Below are 19,874 nucleotides of genomic sequence, written 5' to 3' on the forward strand. Positions count from 1 at the left end.
CTTCTGCAACACCATCGCCAAATTCATCTCTCACCTAGTTATTGACTTCAACCACTACTTCTTCCAGGGAGACCTGAACTTCCAACTCGAGAACCCTAACAACACTAACTCTGCCAACTGCCTGGAGAGCATGAGCACCTTAGGCTTCTTGCAGCAGGTCACCAGCCCCACCTACTATGCAGGACAAACACTGGACCCCATTTTCTCAGCCACTGACAAAATCAAGTTCACTCATGTAACCGAGCTTACCTGGACACCACAGCATCATCCACTTCAACTTGACAGGCTCACCTGAACCCCCATATCCCCAGCCCACCTTGCTGACATTGTCAGAGAGTTCTCCTGCCCAGATGTCACTGAAAACCCAATCCACTAGTCCCAGGCCAGCTGTGACACTCTGGCAGACCACTTCCACAAGATATCAGATATTTACAGCAATTTTGACCCTCAACCCTCCAACGTCGACCACCTCCTAAAAGCCACCAACACAGCCGACAGCCACCAGCTCACCGATTGGAAACCACTCATGTCCCAGGACATCACCATCATCATGAATTCGATCCACTCTGGATCACCAACGGACCGCTATGCTCATTGCATCTGCAACCTCGGAAGAAAAGAAATCATAAGCACCCTCAAAGACATCCTCAACTTTTTCATCACTACTGCCACCATCACCGACGCATGGAAGCACGCCAAGGTGAAACTGATCCTGAAGAAACCATCCGCTGACCCCAGAAAACTCAAAAACTACCACCACATTTCTCTACTCCCCTTCCCCGCCAAGGTCCTGGAGAAAGCCATCAACCACCAGCTCAAAGAGTACCTGGGAGATAACAACCTGCTTGACGCCTCCTAATCCAACTTATGATCCAATCATAGCATTGAGACAGCAAAGGACAACATCAGATGCCTCCTCAATCAAAAGAACATGGCAGCCTTCGCGTTTTCGATCTCTCAGCACTTTTTGACACCATTCCACTGCACTCTCCTCACCAGACTCCACCATATCGCATCAGGAATAATGCCCTCAAGTGGATCTCCTCATTCCTCACTGGAGGAACACAAAGGAAAAGCCTGCCTCCCTTCACCTCCAAATCCAAAAGCTTCTTCTGCAGAGTCCCCCAGGGCTCCTCCTTCAGCCCCACTCTTTTTAACACCAACATGACGCAGCTAGCTGACATCGTCTGTACCCACAGACTCAACATCATGCAACACACTGGCAACACTCACCTCATCCTCTCCATCATGGAAGACACAGCCACCATCAGATCCAGCTTCAGGAACACCAAGTCCAACATTGCCAACTGGATGAGGTCCAACTGCCTGAAGCTGAACACAGACAAAATGGAGGTGCTCATCTTCTGAAACAACTCCTCACCATGGGATGACACCTGGTGGCCCATGGTGCTTGTCCCAAAGCAGACCCCTTCACACCACGCATGCAACCTTGGCATCATCCTGGACAGCTAACCCACCATGAAGCAACAGGTGAATGCCATATCCTCTTCCTGCTTCTACACCTCTGCATGTTCCGCAAGATTGTCCCCATCCTCACCAGAAAAATGGCCCCCACGCCCTTGTCTTCAGTCGGATTGACTACAACAACACACTCTATGCCAAAAATACCAACCAGCTCCTCAAAACCTTCAGACCATTCAGAACACCCGAGCCAGATTCATTCTTAACTTCCCCAAGTGATGCAGCACCACACCTCCCCTCAGAATCCTCCACTGCTATCCTGTCCACATGAGAAGCCACTTCAAGCTGCTGACTCACGCCTACAAAGCCCTCCACAACATCGGACCCACCTACATAAATCACTGACTGACATTCCACTGACCAACCAGGGAGCTTTGCTCCATCTCACTCCAAATGGCACACATCACGCAACCGTCGGAGCTGCAGTGGATGTAGTTCACCTCCAAGACCTGAAACGGCCTTCCCCTCCATCTGCGAACCTCCCCCTCTCTTGCCAACTTCAGAAGTGAACTCAAGACCTCGCTCTTTGACTAAGGCATCAGAACATCAGCACATGGATACCCTCTGACGTTATAAGCTGCGCTTTACAAGCACCACTTTATTGACTCATTGATTGAGAGAACTTTTATAGAACTTTAAGTGGTGGGGACTGCCTAGAACTTTATCAACTAAGAGTAAGCAGTTCCTGGGAAGGAGGGTGTCAGGTCACACAGGAACCAGAAGTGGAGGGCGGTTCCTTTTGGAACTAGGGCCCTCACACACCAATTTGGGTGTCATGCTTCAGAGGGCTTGCTCCGCATCAGGGTGGTGCTGCAATACCCTAGGGGCACCATCAAGGGAGCTCTTTATCACAGACCATTTTCTCAATGCAGTATGTGAGGTGCAAGTATAGGGCCCAAGGTGTAGAATGGGGAAAATAGATGTCAGTATATAAAAGGAGTGATTTAAAATAGACTAAGCACATCTCTGAAAAGAAGTTTATAAGGTGGTTGTGCCCAGGAAAAACACAGATATCTGGAGTCCAAAAAAGGGTTAAAATGTCAAAGTGTTTCTAGCCGTCTCAGAGTTAATAATGATCAAAGGAGCAATTCATCAGGACTGGTGGAATCTAATCTACACAGCATTAGGAACCTAGGGTTAAATGTATGGTAATACAAACACTAAGTGCCCAACATTGGTGTACCTTACAATAGTTGTCTAAAGGCAGAGCTAAAAATCAATAGAAACATGTGTATAACAAGGTTGAATCATCAAATAGCTTCAACTGGGGTACCTGCTATGTTTATATTTGTAAGTGCTCCCGGTTGAGGTTTGATTTCTGTGAAATGCCCACCAGGACCAGACTGGAACCTAATTTTTTCCCAGAAGAGTCACAAGTTTTTGACAAAAAGGTCTACCCAACTAGAGTACTTTCATCTGGATAATTAGTATGTGCTACCTCGTTAGGTAAATGTCTCATCCATTTTCCGCACTAGAGCTGTGTAAAGGACCATGGGGTAATGTCTCCAATGAACTTGTGTGCATTTAATTTTGATAATGTGCTTGTTCCTCAAGTGTTTTCATCCATAAATTTGTGATAACATGAATCCTTGTCAAGAGAAGACGACAAGACGACAAAGCGGTGATTCTCCACTACATAGGGTACTTCCACTTGACTAAATGAAGTAAGTGCTTCTTTGGTGGATATGTCCTCGTATTCCTCTGCATCAATAAAGCGTCACCAAAATCATCTGAAAACGTGCTCAGGGGTCTATTGTTAAGCTGTCAATAAATGTGGAAAAAGGTGGGAGACCTTTACATACTACTAAAGAAAACAGGGAGGGGAATACCCTGTCCCGGGCTGTTTTGGGCCCCGGACACCACATCCACTGGGGCCGAGCCACTTCTCTAAGGGTGCCCTTGTCCCACCCAGAGTACCCAGTGTGCGTGTTGAGGACCGTGGGGGGCACTTCAAGTCCCCCACAGTCCCAGCCGGCTCTCTGCCTCTGGCGGGAGCCAGGATTGCTCTCACACACAGGGAGCTTCGGGAATTGCAGCTCCCTGTGTGTAAGAGCAATACTTAAATCTCTTTCCATGCCTGCATGTCTGAAGGCAGGGAAAGAGATGAAAACTCCACTTCCAGAAAGCGGGAGCAGTTTGATTGCTCCCGCTTGTTCGAAGTAGAGTGCTTGCTTTTGCTTGGCTGAAGCTCTCACAGCTCCCACAAAGCGAAAGCAAACTGCTATCTCCCGAGGGTGGGCACCTTTGGAGATAGCAGGAGCCAGCCTTAGGCGGGTGGGGGTCCCTAGGGCCATATATGGCTCCAGGCGGGGGGCCACAAGGCCCCCTCCTTTGTTCTTCACAGTCTGGCCCCAGGGAGATGGTAGTCCCCGAGGTCGTATGTGACCCGGGACGTGGGCCATGCAGCTCTCTTCCTCTTTTTAAAGGAGAGGTGGTAGTCCCTGTGGGTCTGCACTGACCTCCTCTTTAATTGGAGGTGTGCCCCATGCACCGCCTCCATTTAAAAAAAAAAAACTCTGCATGCCACCAAGTCCTGGCCCAACCAGGTGCTACATTAAAAACAAGCATTGGAGAGGGCACTTATTTTATTTTTTAATTCACTGCGATATTCACAAATATTTGTGATTTTAGCAGTGAATTAATTCAAAAACAAAAACATGCTTTTTTGCCCTGATGGAATCCCTGTGGGACACCAGGACCAATGCTAAGAGGCTAGGGTATTCGTACCCTGCCCCAATTTTTGTTTTGTTTTGCATTTTTTTCTTTAGGGCTGAGCTGAAGGGAGTCCTAACATGGCTGCCAACACTTCCTAATTGAAGCGTTGGCAGCTAATCAGAGCTTAGCAGATCTCTGGACAAACTCGTCATTTTTAGCGAAGGATCGGTACCTCTAGATATCCAAATGTGGCTTTCTGTTAATAACTCTAAAACTACAGAACAGATTTACACCTAATAACAAAAGACGCTCTTTCTGGACCAAAAGCTACCTGTCTCCCAAATTTGGTGTAATTATATCTAGTAATTCTGACTGTAGTCATGTTCAAAATCCTGTTGGAAATTTACTTAGAAAACTCACTTTTTAGACCCCTTCCCCCTTTTCTCAACCCCCAGTTCATGGATCGCCATAAAACTTTCAAAGCTCAACTAGAATCACTGTCACTTAGGTCACGCAGGTCTGGGTGCCATGTCAACTCTTTACTTTTCTCTGCACCAAAACCCGCAGCCTGTAGTGGCAGTGTGTGTGTGTGTTAAAATTTAGGGCCTCTAAGGGTAGCACAATTGGTGCTGCATCCCTCGGAGGACTTCCCTGGTCACAGTGCCCTTGGTACCTATGGTACCTTTTATAAGGGGCTTAGCTGTGGCCAGGGATTTACCAATGGTAGATACAAAGGTACAGGTTTGTGACAGAATACAGGCCCTGGGATACTGATTGTCAGGGACCCAGTGCACATCAAGTCAGGTTGCATCAGATATCAAGCAAAAAGTGGGGGTAACCATGCAAAAAGGGGCACTTTCCTCTGAGCAACCTCCCAAGGGCGCAAGACATTGGACATAGGTGTTCTTGATCTGTTGTCGGAGCAGCAGGGGAAGCACCTTCTCCTTCCTTCCCAGTCAGCACATCCAAGTATGTCTCCAGAGGGACCAAATAGCCTTAGGACATGATCTCACCAGCATCAGCATCAGCTCCCAGTTAGCAGTGAGATTGTCTTGACAGTGCTCTGCATCTTTAAGCCATGTATTGATCTGGGCAACAGCCACAATGCATCGCTACTCGCCTCTTACCTAACAATAGCAGGAGCGCAGTCAGCTTCCGCTGCTCCAAGAGAATCTCTTTAACATATCCCTGTAGGGCAACTCGGGACGTCCATTCTAGTTGCTGGTAAATAAAATCATCAATGGTATCATGGACTGCTTGCTAAAACCTCCCCACTCCCATGCAGTTCCAGTATAGAAAATTGTGCTGAGCATCGAATGCAGTGCGTATCGTCTAGGAGACACATCTTGTGTTTGCGTTGTGGGTGTGGTATAATATAAGTAAATATTGAAAGTGGACTTAGCCCCGCCACTAGCTGGGCAATAGCGCTTGTGCTTGGGTGCAGAAGAAGCACCACTGCTCCTCTGAGATGGCAATGTCAAGGGTGTCAGACCACACCTATCAAGCGCATGGTATACACACTGGGGCTGTTGCTTGCATATCCGCACCTCTTTTAGTGATGAGCCTGCACTGAGACAGATTCACGAGGAAAGACTCAAGGGCTTGAAAACTGAGGGGCGCCACAGGAAATAAGACACGCAGCTCAAGAATTTCTGCTTTCTGCTGAAAGTATGGGAACGTGTCCAACATAGAAGCAGTGTGTCCCTGTAGGACCTGCTGAGGGGTAATGGAGGAAACCTCTGTGAGGTGTAGTTTGCGCAATCTCGTGCCTATGCCAGCACCATGCATGATGGGTAGTGCAGGGTGGCCTATCAGGGGAATGGAAGAGCAAAAGAAGACATCTATCCGGGCTCTCTTTCGCAGCACATCCCACACCATGCATCCCACAGTTCCAGCCGAGCCGTGGGGCACCTCGGAAGCTGGAACTTTGTCATTCAAAGGGGGCACTCTTCATAGTAAGGGTCAACCTAAAAGCTTTCTAAAAAAAGCAGGCCATATAAAATTATAAGAATTATAAAATCTAAAACCACTCTGAAAATAGCCAACAAGCAATCTTTAAATAAACTTCTTGAAAACACACAGGGGTCCATTAGGATGGCGGGCGGAATAAGTCTGCCCGCCACCCTAACGGAGATCGGGACCGCCCGCCTAAAGGGCGGGGGTCCCGATATTGGCATTAGGATGCGCCGGCCACAGTGGCGGGCACATCCTTCATTTTTAGCATTGTGGCGGGCGGTGCACTCTGCACCGCCCGCCACAATGCTTAAAATGCATTTTAGTATATGCAAATGAAGGGTGGTACCACAGGTACCCCCCGTGTGCCACCCCCCTATGGCCATCACTCTGGGGGCCCACATGGGTCCCCCAGAGTGAACACCGCATGCCTTTCCGTGGCGGCATTGCCGCCACGGAAAGGCATTGAATTATGCCCATAGTAATATTGCGGGCGGTGTCTGACAGACACCGCCTGCATGTTACTCATTTTCCGCCCCGGCCGCAAGGCGACCGGGGCGGAAAAGTGGCGGGCGGTGTTTCACCCCGCTGCGGTCCCCCCCGCCATTGTAATGTGGCGGGGGGAAATGGGTGGCGGGCGGGCATTTCTGTCGGGCGGATCGCCACTGCCAACATGGCGGTGGCGATCCGCCCGACATCATAATGGAGCCCACAGTTTGAAATGGCAAGCATTCAGAAAGCCAAGTTGCCTGGAAGTAAAGTGATAGATAGATGAGAAAAATAATCATCATTTTGTTTTATTTTGTTAAAAAAGAGGCCAAATTGTTCCCATGCAATAGAATAGCTAAATATTTATGTGTTCTGAGTAGTAGTTGCAATATCACTGTTGCCAGCAACTGCAGACAATGTTCCCAGTGGTGCACCTCAAAGAAGGTTTATAGAGCAAAGGTGGTTCCATACAGCTCCCACAGCACCAACTGAGGGACTGCATACTGTAAGTGTACTGCAGAGCCGGTATGCAGTTCACTAGGGGCCAAAGCATCCCAGGTTGGCTCAAAGAATGCGTTCAGCAGAAAAGGAATATGCTGGGGACAACTGTACCCATGGGTCTTTCAAGGGTCCATCAGTACCTCCATGTCCAATGGTGCAGCCAATTATGATCCAAGGCAGAAATCCAGTACACATTCATGGCTACAAAGCAGGCAAAGGAATACAAGTTGTATGTAGTGAGGTCTTACAGGTTCGAATGATAAGAATTCAAAGAAGGGGAGACTGGGAGCTATATTTAAAGAGGTCCTGCATAGTAGGTCCCGAACGGGACTGTATATCAGAGGGGTGTGCAGTTCCTGACAAGACGTGAGGGAAAAGAAAGGTCTTTATTTATGATGCCGTCACATACCCCAGAGGATGTCATGCTTAATCATAGGGCCTTGTTCCTCATGGGGCCGGTGCGGCAAAGACCGACGGGCTCCTGTAACGGGTCTCTTGTCGGAGATCTTTTTGAAGAAGCCATTGGGTGCGTGCGGGTGTGAGGGTGGGGTAGTGCACGGACTGATGGGATAAAACAGGTCAAGAGCAATCCTACTCTGGTATGACTTTAATGTTGAGGTAGCTCAAGCCTTATTAAAAGGTGTGGGGGCCCTATGCAGATGTAATGTTCCTAAAGGGCTACCAAAGTGCAGTAGGTCAACATGTTTTGTGCCCCATTTGCCCCTAACGGGTCAAGTGGCACTTCATCAGGACCGAAAACAAAAGTGTAAATGGTGCACCACCGTCTGGTACTACAATGTGTTTTTGACTAGTTACATGATATTTTTGGATGTAGCCCGCATTGAGACTGGCAATCAGTCATGATGTTCCCGGCACTCTGGCAAGCCTTGCATACCAACTTGCGCTTTTCGCTTATCTAACACTTGCTTGTTTTATTCACACATGTCCTCCAATTGCCATGTGGTGTTCCATAAAGTCACTACCGCAAATAACCTGCTATACAGGAGTAATCCATGAAACTGTACTAGCACAGGCACATTTTTCAGTGTTTGCTATGCATGAACCGTGAAACACAGGCGCAATTACCTGTACGCATCATCTTACACCGGTTTCCTGCACGGGGCCAGACGTGAATGTTTCTACCGTGTTTGTAATAATTCACGGACCGACACTGTCACAAGTCCATTGCATTTAGAGCATGCTCTTCTCACTGCTACAAATGACCACAGGAGAGCATTACTAATATTCACAGTCAGTCAACTACCTGGTCACGTTTGATAGTCTACAACTTTAATCAACCCACCTAAGATAACAAGTAAATAAACGTACCATCATAGGTTAACCAAACCAGTTGTTATCCTTGTCGACTGAGCTCTATGCCACATGTTCTTGTTTTTAATACTACTTGGTTGTCCCATTTGTCTCCCTTCTCCTTTTTCTCCCCCTTTTCACCAGGTCTACAATACAGCAGTACAAGCCTACCAGGGTACTCCCTATTGTGTCTGGCAACTAGTCAAAAACACATTGTAGTACCAGACGGTAGTGCACAATTTACACTTTAGTCTAAGGTCCTGATGAAGTGCCACTTGTGTCGTTAGTGGCTAATGGGGCATGAAACATGTTGACCTACTTCACTTTGGGAGCCCTTAAGGAATATTACACCTGTATAGGGCACCCACACCTTTTAATAAGGCTTGAACTACCTCAACATTAAAGTAATACCAGAGTAGGATTGATCTTGGCCTAGTTTATCTCACCAAACCGTGCACTACCCTGCCCTCACACCTGCATGCGCCCAACGGCTTCTTCAAAAAGATCTCTCACAAAAAGCCCCATTTACGGGAGCCTGTCGGGCATTGCAGCGCCAGCCCGACGAGGAGCAACACCCAATGATGAAGCATGACACCCTCTGGGGTTTGTGAGGACATCACGAAGAAAGACCTTTCTTTCCCCTCACATCCTGTCAGGAACTGCACACCCGTCTGATACATTTGAACGATAAGAACCAATGTATATTCAGTTCTCAAAGCCGAGGTGTAACTAAGCAGTGTATCATGCACTCAATGCATCGTTGCACAGGCAGTGCTGTCTCTATTCCAGTTTGAACTGGGACACCCGTTACAGAGCAGGAAAATTAAAATAAGAATCCCTGCTAAAAGTAGTAGGAGGAGCAGAAGACCTCCAAAAACGCTTCCTAGTATGGAGTGTATGAATGATGGGATTACTCCAAAAACTGTCGAATAGGTGCTAACCAATCCATAGCAGATACATTTTAAAAAGTGTGCTACTCTCTTTGTGTCAGATATGGTAAAGATACGGTGGACCAGCTCCCCAAAATGTAGTGGTAAGTTAGTATGAAGAAGCATCTGTATTTTGGACGAAGACCTCGCAACCTGGAGATCAAACGTGTTTTTGGCAGATACTAAGGCAACATCCTTTTGAAAAAGCATAGCTTTCAGTTTGCTCAGAGAATCAAATATGTTGGAAACATTTATCAAAGGCCATAGCGTTGCAACCCGAACCTTGCGGGCAGGTGAAAACAATGCTTGTGTGCAACAAGTGACTATGGAATTAACCGTCACAAGATAAGCGATGCCTGGTTCCATTCCACAAGAGCCTTGATCGTTCAGCACCATATAACTCCCATTAGGAAGCAGCTTGAAAAGCGGACGAATCACTGCAGCCGGAGAACCCTTCAGATAGTAGGACTAATTTGCGACCAACACATTACAAGCCCTGTGATGTGAAATGTCCTTGCTTACTGAGGTTCCGCTTAAAGCATTCTCAGCTTGAAAGGTAATTCACAGTATTCATGCACAAATCCTTCCCCTAATGCTTCATACCTTTATACCTGGTGATGTTGTAGACAATATGGAATTGGAAGGTTGGGACTGGTAAGGTAATATATCCATGGATTATCCAATCCCTGGAAGGTGTTTGGGCAATGAATAAAGGAAAGTGGTCTAATTAGCCAGGTTCTGAGCTGGGATGGTGCAGTGAGCTAAAAAACGGTGATGGATCAAGCCCTGATCTGTTGACCGGGTAGGAGTGTTCTGCTTAATTCAGAGACTCTGTCCATCACCACCCCCTTTTCTGAATCGTTTTGTCCACCATAAGCGTGGAAGGGTATGCTCAGATGTGAGTCCCTTGCTCACTGCCCCATCAGGATTCAAGCAAGCCGGGCCGAAGACGGCTGTAATGCCAGAAACCGGTCCCCAGAAGCTTGTTTCCTTTCCAGTAAAAGAATTGGCTTGGTAGTTTGGTCTGCCCTGTTCCCATGATGCACTGGGCCAGGGACAGACTAATTTGCATGTAGCCAGGTTCTGAGCTGGGATGGTGCAGTGAGCTAAAAAACGGTGATGGATCAAGCCCTGATCTGTTGACCGGGTAGGAGTGTTCTGCTTAATTCAGAGACTTTATCCATCACCACCCCCTTTTCTGAATAATTTTTCAATGTGCAACATGGTATACTTTGCATCTCTCTGTGCCATTAATATCTGTCATTCAGTTAGATCATATGAAGAAAACAGATCAGTGGTGTTAATATAACACCACGTCGCATGGCCAGAACATAAGGTTTGTAATGTCTAGCTTAATGACACAATGAACCAAAGTTGTGACTGTCCGTGCTATACAAAAGACATGTCCTACTGCATTTTTTTCGATTGCAGATGATACTATGTTGCACAAATGATATATCCTAAATGGTAACGTAGCTATGCCATTGTCAACCACTGCCAAAGCCTATTCTAGATTAACTCTATTAATCTCACGCAGCCTTTCAGCAGCTTGCTGTTGCGAGACTTCCCACAGTCTATTGTATATTGCATACAAGAATCGCTTTTAACGTAGGTTCCTGGGACCTAACAAGAAATCCCTACGATCCAGGTCATGAGACAGATAGTATAAGTGTTGTTTCACCTGAGACAGTGTCAAGGTCTTTTGCCACTCAAGGCATAACTTCCCTTCCCAACACTGTATAATATAAACTCTTCAAAGTGTTCAGATTGTCCATACTGTTGGACAGGTCTATTGATCTTAAACCCCATGGCATTACCCAGGAATCTGGACAGACACCCGTCAGTGTCTATAGGCCTAACCAACCATCCATTCCAATTGGAGTCTGATGATGTGTAAGAGCCATTGCGTAGCATGGCATCTAGAGTATCCTCACTGTAATGTGTGTAGTGCTGCCAGTTGTCAAGCGGTACAAATGTGGGAATTCAAGGTGTATACAAAACCTTTATCTTGGCTATTCGAAGCCATGATATAAGTTGCACGGTTTTGTTCAGGGAAATCATTTGCTGTGATATTAAGTATACCCTCAACAAGGCCCTGAACCTGCCAATTGTTTGTTTCCCAAACAGACTTTGTATCTATTGTGTATTTCCAAAAGTTAAAAACCCGTACAAACAGCTGGGGAAAAATATGCAGAGTATATCAACTTAATGTTTATGAGCAGAGTTTTCTTTGCAGGTGTAGGTGCATGCCTGTAGAAGTATGAGATGGGTCTGATGTGTCCAAAGTAACTGAACTTGGAGTTGGGCAGTGTTTCCATTGGGTGTAATTATACATGGCACGTGGGATACTTGCTTTGTACAGAAAATGGTGACCATAATATTGATAACAGAACATATCCCTGTGATTAGATGTACCATTACACAATTCATCAGAAGAAAATGCAGCAGGTTGTTCTAGGTCTTCTAGCCAAGTATGAACTGTATCAGTGTCCCAATCGTCAGAAATAGTACTAGAGGTGATTATATCATTGAAAGAAATTTTAAACAAATATGGAATTTGTGAAAACTTCTGTAGGGCCGTATACATCATACGATGCCTTAACCCACACTGTTCCTTTGAGAACTTGAACTGCTGAAATGTTAACAAGGGGCAGATCTCTTTGTTCGTGGTTTGATGATGCATGTGGTTATAACACCAAGTTCACAAGTTGGACTGCAGCACGTTCTGGGATATAATATTTATTCAGGAGCAGGAAAAAGATAGTTACCAAACCAATATAGAGGACCAGAAATAGTAATCCAGTTATAATCCGAAGGTGCAACCAAGGAGCAATAAAGTATGTATTTTTCAGCCAAAGATAGAGAGCACCCACGTGTACCTTGAAAGGAAGAGGCTGTGGCCGTGGGTCTCAGGTTCAGTTGAATTCGATGAGAAGTTGTCGTAGTCTATGAAGTAGCCAGATGCCATTCGGTCTATTTTTGGCATGTCTGCGGGTTTTACGGGATGCCCAATCTTCAGGTAATGTAGGTATTCATTGTATGGCTAGACTCAGTAATATGAACCACACACTATGAGTGTGGGAAATCCTTGATCCATGTTTTCCAGTGCCAGTAGCAGGGCCTTGAGCTCTGCCAGCTGCACTGTGCAATCATCTAGTGACTGCATGCGTGTTTTTTCAGGATAGAATTCTCCATTATGCATGGGCCGTTTTACTATTACGCATGCAGCAAAATATTGGTGTATTGTTCCTACAGCAGGGTGGGCAAATCGATCAGTATAGATGATATAATCATATTGAGGCATTATTTCATTTGACAGAGAATATTCTTGTTTATACTTCAAACAAGCCTGTATTTGATATGTAGAACCCAATCTGTTGTCTACATCTGTTGTGGTGAAATAGTTAGCCCATTGCATTCATCGTTTGTTTTGGTGATGGCCTCTTAGGTCGATACAAGGGTTACAACAATTATGCATTTACCCTGGGCTAGTGCGCTTGCTCTCACTACAGCAGTCTGTACTGCTGTGAGAATCTTCTCAGTTGGTGAAAAATACATTTCAGCGCTTATTTACAAATGTGGTTTATATGCAATAGGTACTGCATCACCTTTGTTGAATGTGATATATGTATCCGGTTGATCCAGTGACTACATGAATTGCCAGATTTGTGGTGTTTACACGTGTGTCTAAATATTTAGAAGCTATCATGTCAGCTTGTACGGAACACAAAATGTTTTTGTGTTCCTGTGTCCTATGTGTGCTTGAAAAATCTGGTCTTATAGATCGTAGAACAGTTTTATACGTTCTGTGTGATTCTAAATGTATGTTCTGCCAACATTTTAAAATCCCAAAATGGACTGTAAGGCTTGTCTTTATTATTTTTTTATTATCCCACTTCTTCTTTCTCGAAAAGTTGGGTGCTTTCTTAGAGATATACTTCTCAGAATTACTCTTAAATTGTGGTTTCCTACTTCTGGGTCCCAAAGTATCTCTACCTAAGTTTGCATATGTTTCTTCAATAATCTTAGGTAATTCCTACTCCTGCTGTACAGGAGTGAGATCCATCAGGCTTTGATGTAAGGCCAATGCAGCTGCCTACCCTTTTATGTTATTTAACATTATGGTGGATACTGAAAAGAAATTGCCCATCAGTCTCATCCCTAAGTCTTGGACAAGTGTTGTCCCGTACTCTTCTTTAGCTGCTTCAATACATCCAGTAAAACAGCCTGAGAAGGGGGACCATGAGTTCTGGTATGAAGGGCAGCAAAGACTAGACCTCAAGTGGTGCTGTCTTCCATTGGAGGAGCCCACCCAATCTGCAATCAAATGCTTCTTCTCCCCTCATGCCAGGATAGACAGTGACAGGCCAGACAGGTGTTTCATTCGGTATGGGGTTTGTCATGCCAGGGCCCTGGCAGACCTTGCTGTGCACATTTTTCGAAGGCGGCTCCACTTCAGGAGTGGAGGAGCGTCACCCTGCCTCCTGCTGCACTCCACAAATAAATAAAATGTCATGTAAATTCCATTTTATGTATTTGCCACCACACCGTCGCACGCTGTGTACAGCACAATAGTGTGGGTGGGACTGAATTCTTCAAATGCAGAATGACTGCAATGGTCTACAGTGCACATGTCGGATTGGCCGACTGTCATGCAATGGCCAGCCCGACATGGACACTGTAGACCCAACAATTCAAAGGCTGTGAAATAGTGTGGGGATTGCTGGCATAGACCCTCAGCTTTATAATGAGTGCTGGGAGAGCCTGCTCCCACAAATCCTGCAGTTCCTTTCACAGCATGAGAGCAGCTCCAGAATTGGTTGGAGTTGTCTTCCACAAGCAGGAAGGAAGTCCTTCCTTTTTGAGCTCATGGACAGTAAAGAGAAGTGCCGCTCCGGGCTTATTCCAGCTCCTGAATTTATGGTGAGTTGTGCGCATTCGCACCCCACCATTTTTAGGTCGAGTTTTCGAGACGTCTTGTATATACTTTTGTATTTATGTTTTAGTATATTCTTATATAATGTGGGCTTACAGCTTTTTATTGGTTTATTTCAGTGTCCTTTAAAATCCTTGCTTGCTAATGCTCAATGTTTGCTATTTGTCCCTCCTTTTCCTCAGTTGTTCACTCCCAGGGAGCAGTGCCTCAGTACTTGTACACTTCCACTTGTCCCATTGTAGCATGTGTTTAAGGACTACTTTTCCAATTCTCTAAGAGCATTTTATCAGAGTGCTGGAAGTTTTCAGTCCTCCTAGGACTGTTTCTGCAAACTGGGCTGGAAATCATGTTCTTATCTGGTTATATTTTCTGTGCATTCAAAGACCGAGGTCAAATGTTAAAGGCTGTTTTCCAGTGTGCTTGTTTCGCTTTGCACCCTCCTCCCTGTCTTGCGGCACCAGAGCTGCCCCTGCCACCTTGTTACGTGCGTGCACACTGCCTGTCGGGACATGAAGTTCCTGGTTACTGAATGTAGTTTCTACTACTGTCCTTATTCAATGACTGACTTGCCACCTCTTTTTGTGTCTTTGGTCCTATTGATTATGTGATTTCCGTCACAGTCGCTGAGCCAATAGCGATGTGTTTGAGTGAAACCTGAATGAAAACAAGCAAGGTGAGGCACTCAGAGCAGAGGGCTTAAGCGGTCCTAACAATCCAGTCACGTAGCTGCCTAAGATGGGAAAATGGCGGCACTCAAGTAGGTTGGAGGCTTCTTGCAAAGTACTTCTAGTCTTAATACGCAGATGGAAAGAGTAACAGGTCATCCCTGAATGAAGGCTGGCAGGAGTTGTGTCTTTCTTACATTCTATTCAACAGTGCCCCTTGGTAAAGCACACATACGTTTACCAGCTGGTTGTTTCAATGTTTGTCCCACTCCTTGTAGCCAGCCACGCAAAGTAACCCCACCCCCCATAATTAACCAAGCTGCTTTTAGTGGCAAGGGCAAGTGCTGATGCAAGAGTCTTCTCCTGGCGGGTCATTGCACACAACTGTTGCTCTAGGCAAGCGAGCACAAGCACAGTATTTTGCCCTTCCTATGTACAATGGGTTCTGAGTGCAACAAGCTTTGAGATGTTAAAGCCACTTACTTTTGTAATACTTATTTTTATTAGTTATTTTCATGGCAATTTAAAAAAAAAATCTTAACACACTCGTTAAGTGGCATTTGTAGATACCATAATGTGTGTTGTATGGAGTGGATAGTGCTTAATACATGAAATGATGTTGCCTGAAAACATTGTGGGCCTCATTTATGAAAAGTGACGCATTGTTGCGAGAAAACAGCGATGCGTCGCTTTTCATTGTGCCCTCCTTGCAACACCAATGATGCGTCATATTTACAGTATGACGCATCATGTCGCAAGGAGTTATAGATACGTTAGAATTTCTGACGTATCATTAGGCGCAAAAATGACGCATTGCTGGAGTGTGTCACTAAAGTGATGCAACTTCAGCAATGGGTCATTTCTCATGGACAAGTTCCATGTAAAATGTGCCTGTGTCAGTCTTACGCCTGCCATGAGGCAGGCGTATGATATTGACGCATTTATGTCCTAGAAGTGGCGCAGTGAAATCTTATAGATTTCACTGCTTCACTTCTAAGACCCTTTCTTGCATTGGAACGCCCCCTGCATACATTATACCTGGCACAGGTATAATGTGGCCAGGGGTTTACAAAGTGACACATCTACCTAGATGCGTCACTTTGTAAATATGGTGCAACAAGGCTCATTTTTTACGCCGCAGGTGTGTCACAAAAAGTGATGCACCGGCGGCGCAAAAGTGACTCAAGGGCTCATAAATGAGCCCCTGTGTATTTAACGTCTTTGAGGCAAATTGCATTAAATGCATTTTGAAAATGGGTGCCAGGTTTACTCTTCAGGCACCAGGGTTGACCGTGGAAACCAGAAGAAGGCACACACGACTATTATTAGTCAAGTCTAGCAAAGCAATACGATTGCACTCTTACCATTTCTCTGGCGTTTTTAGGCAATTGTACTAAAGCTTTTAATTTCCTCAACGGTCCCATGGATAGGCAATGACATGTTTAATATAACTTTTATGTTTATCTAAGCTACGTTATATTCCTCATTGTTATTTGGTGGCATTTTTGCTTGAAGCTAAATCCCTTAATTTACTCCATAGAAGTGACAAGGAGAGCTGTCGCAGGAAACAAAGTCACACTGTCACAGTCACTCTAGGAGCCGCAAACGAAAGCGCCATAGCCGCAGTAAGGATAAGTGTGGCATGGACCAGCATAGCGACTCCCTTGACAGTCATTGGCTTGCACCAGTAAATGGACAGGGCAACCACTGTATTTTTCTTACCATTACCATTTTATGTAAGATATCGAATTTTTATTTTTACGCCTATCGCATCAACTGTAGCAGGATTTTCACTGCTGCCTTAAAATAGCCATCGACTTCCATGTGGACAAGTCCATTCGGTGTTCTAGACAGTCTATCCCAGGTACTATTTTGTTTCTTCTGTAGTAGTCTTGTCCCATTGACTATACACCGTGTGGTAAACAGTTGCAGTGATGGCACTGAAGACCCAAGATCAAAGTGCTTTGCCGACAAACATTTGCATCTGCGTGACCCCTGAGGTTCTTGAAGCCAGACCTTTACTTCAGTACAGTTGCATGCATTAATAAGTTCTTTTTCCGTCTTGTACTTTCCTAAATCTGATTGGGGGTCAAAATTAATAATTGTTTACATTTAATCAGCACTTTATGTACTCTGTCGCTTCAACCATAAATGAAATACATATTATTGGCGTAGTCGACATTGCCAATTTTGCTTCTGATAAACTGTACACACTGTATTTAATTGCAACTTTCCTGCTAACTTCTGCAATAAGGTCTGCTTGCCTACAGCTAGCACTGGACATTTCGAGCAGACTAGTTGGGTCTGTGCTAAGCACTGTGGAGCATATTATCAAGGGGGGCGATAGGCAATTTTTGCCACTTTAGCTGCCATTTTTGGCCGCTAAGCGGCGATAATACTATCGCCCTATTAGCAAGTGGTTTGGGGCCCGCTTTGCATGTCAGCGATATTTATTGCTAATGACATGCAAAGTGGGCGTACCCAACCTGTTAGCGACTGAAAGCAGTCGCTAACATCGCTATCGCCTATTAGCAACACAGGCGTAGCGATGGAAATATTCACGCTAAGCACGAATATCTCCAAAAACTAACACCTGCTCAGACCAGTTCTTAGCCATTATATACAATGGGAGGTGGATGTAATGGCTAAGACCCTATTAGCGATAATGCGTGAATATCGCTGTATTCTCAGCGATATTCACGGATTTTGCCGCTATTGCCGGGAAATGTATCGCTTTTGAGATAAAAGTTGCTAATAGCACGTTATCTCAGCGATAAAATCCCGTGATGCGTGGCGATAAAAAAATTGCTGCTAACCATACTTAGCGATAAATATCGCTATTTGTTGATAATATGCCCCCTGTATTTCTAAAATCCTGTCGCTTGGTCCATTTAGGAGAGTAGGCATTTTCACTTCTGATACTTCTCAATGTGCTCCACAGATAACAGGACCGGCTAAAAAGCTTCATCTAGTCCATCTCCCAGGCAATCAGTGGAGATCTAGGCTCAGGCATAATGTGAAATATGAAGTATTAAAAGAATATTTTATTAACCCCATCACATGCAGCCAACTTTCCCATGAGCTACAATGATATGATGTCCATTATCAGTCATTAATGATTTAACTTAGAGGACAGGCGCGTTTCCCTATTAATGTTGCCTGGATTCCCTTTTCTCGTCTTTTTTATTCTGTATATAACACAGGTTTAAAGGACAATCTAATACCAACCCCACGTTTTATGTGACACTGCTGCTAACTTTCTGTATCTGGTCTTTTGCTTTTTAATCAGTGCAACATGCGATTGTCCACATAAGACTGCATTTGGCTACTTTTTCTGCTAACTACAAAATTGAGAAAGATTGGGAAAACTATATTGTCCCGACAAACCCTTCTTTTCTAATCATGTGTATTATGTAGGTGCCCTTTCCCTTAAGATAATGTAAGATATCTCCTTTATTGTAATCAAACCACTATCATGGCTAATACTGCTATTTTGATCCAACACTGCACTTTATCTGGACATAAACGAAAGAAGAGAAGTGGCAGTCTCTGGAACACACATACAAACTAGGACTATGTCCAGGGACTTCTTGAAGACATGTATTTTTGTACTTAGTGATTTCTTGCTTGATCAGCAAATCAAACTGTGTTATTTATCTTTTAGATAATTTAAAGCATGTTGACAGAAATTGTATATAATGTATTATTATTTTCATGTGCTTTTATGGTCCTAGTGGCCGAAATAAAGATTTTTGACTGACTGACTGAGATAACAAAAATTAATTAAAACTTCAACTAGTGGCATGGTATTGGGCCATGTTTGGAGTGTGAGACCGACCAGGACTGAGAAAAAGGACAGCCATAACCAGATCTTTATTGCTTCTCCATGAGACTGCCATGTCTCTGAGTTCCCAGCTGTATCGGTACAGCTTCTTTTTACAACTTTCCTAACTAAATGATGGTCAATAAGCCGTTGTATTGCTTTTAGGTGTCACTCTTGTAGAGCTAGTTGTTTTGAAGTTTACTACATAGCATTTGCCTGTGAGGAAAGACTGGCTTTCGCCTGACCCCGTTTGATGACTTGCATCATTGGGCTAATTTTTATAGAAATGCATCCAAATCAACGCATAGCGACTACTGGAAATGTTAAACTAAAATGAATGTTTCACGATTACATTCTGTGTTTATGATCCTTTAGACTGGACCCAGTCCACCAGGTGCCACACTTACTTGGATTTTGGATGAGTTCGATCGAGGTTTGCCATTAAAGAGATCATTTCAGTGATCATCTGGAGACATTATCTGTTTTTGTCCACAAAGCAATCTTATAAAATAGCATCCTTTGTATCCTATTTTTTTTGGTTTCCTACCATGGAGCACCAGCCAAGTACCTTTATCCTAATGCTTTAGGTGTTGGTGTTCCTTGGGGACTCCTTTTTTATTTCATGCCTACTCATGTTTCACTGTGGGGGGGTGTACTCTCCTCTGACTAAAAGCAGCACTTCTTATAAGTATTCTGTTTTGTTTTTTTGTTTGGCTGGCTGATCGTGGCGCCCACTTCACGTCTGCAGTGCTTTCTTTTCATTTTGTGTTCCTCATGCCCAGCATGGCACACTCTTCACATCCACTGTGCTTTGATTTTTTGGGTGCATGTTAAGCTTTTGTGCGTGTTGCAGTTCACTTAATCTCCCCCGTGCTTGCCTCCCCCACCACATCCTTCCGCCCGGATTAGGTCCAAAGGTTCGCTAATAAAACCAATATCTTGAAACTGCCCATATTCTCACTTCCGAAAAACATTACCTGGGAAAAGTGAACACATTTAAATAATTTCAAATAGATTTAGACAATCATTGTAAAAATGTCTTATATTTATTAATCATCGTTTTGGGATTTATTACACTTTTTGACATTTCTTACTTTGCGCTTATTTTAAGAAAGGAGAATCCTTGGGAC

This window comes from Lissotriton vulgaris, chromosome 3_2 (genome assembly GCF_964263255.1).
Source record: "Lissotriton vulgaris chromosome 3_2, aLisVul1.2, whole genome shotgun sequence".
NCBI classification, from domain to species: Eukaryota; Metazoa; Chordata; class Amphibia; order Caudata; family Salamandridae; genus Lissotriton; species Lissotriton vulgaris.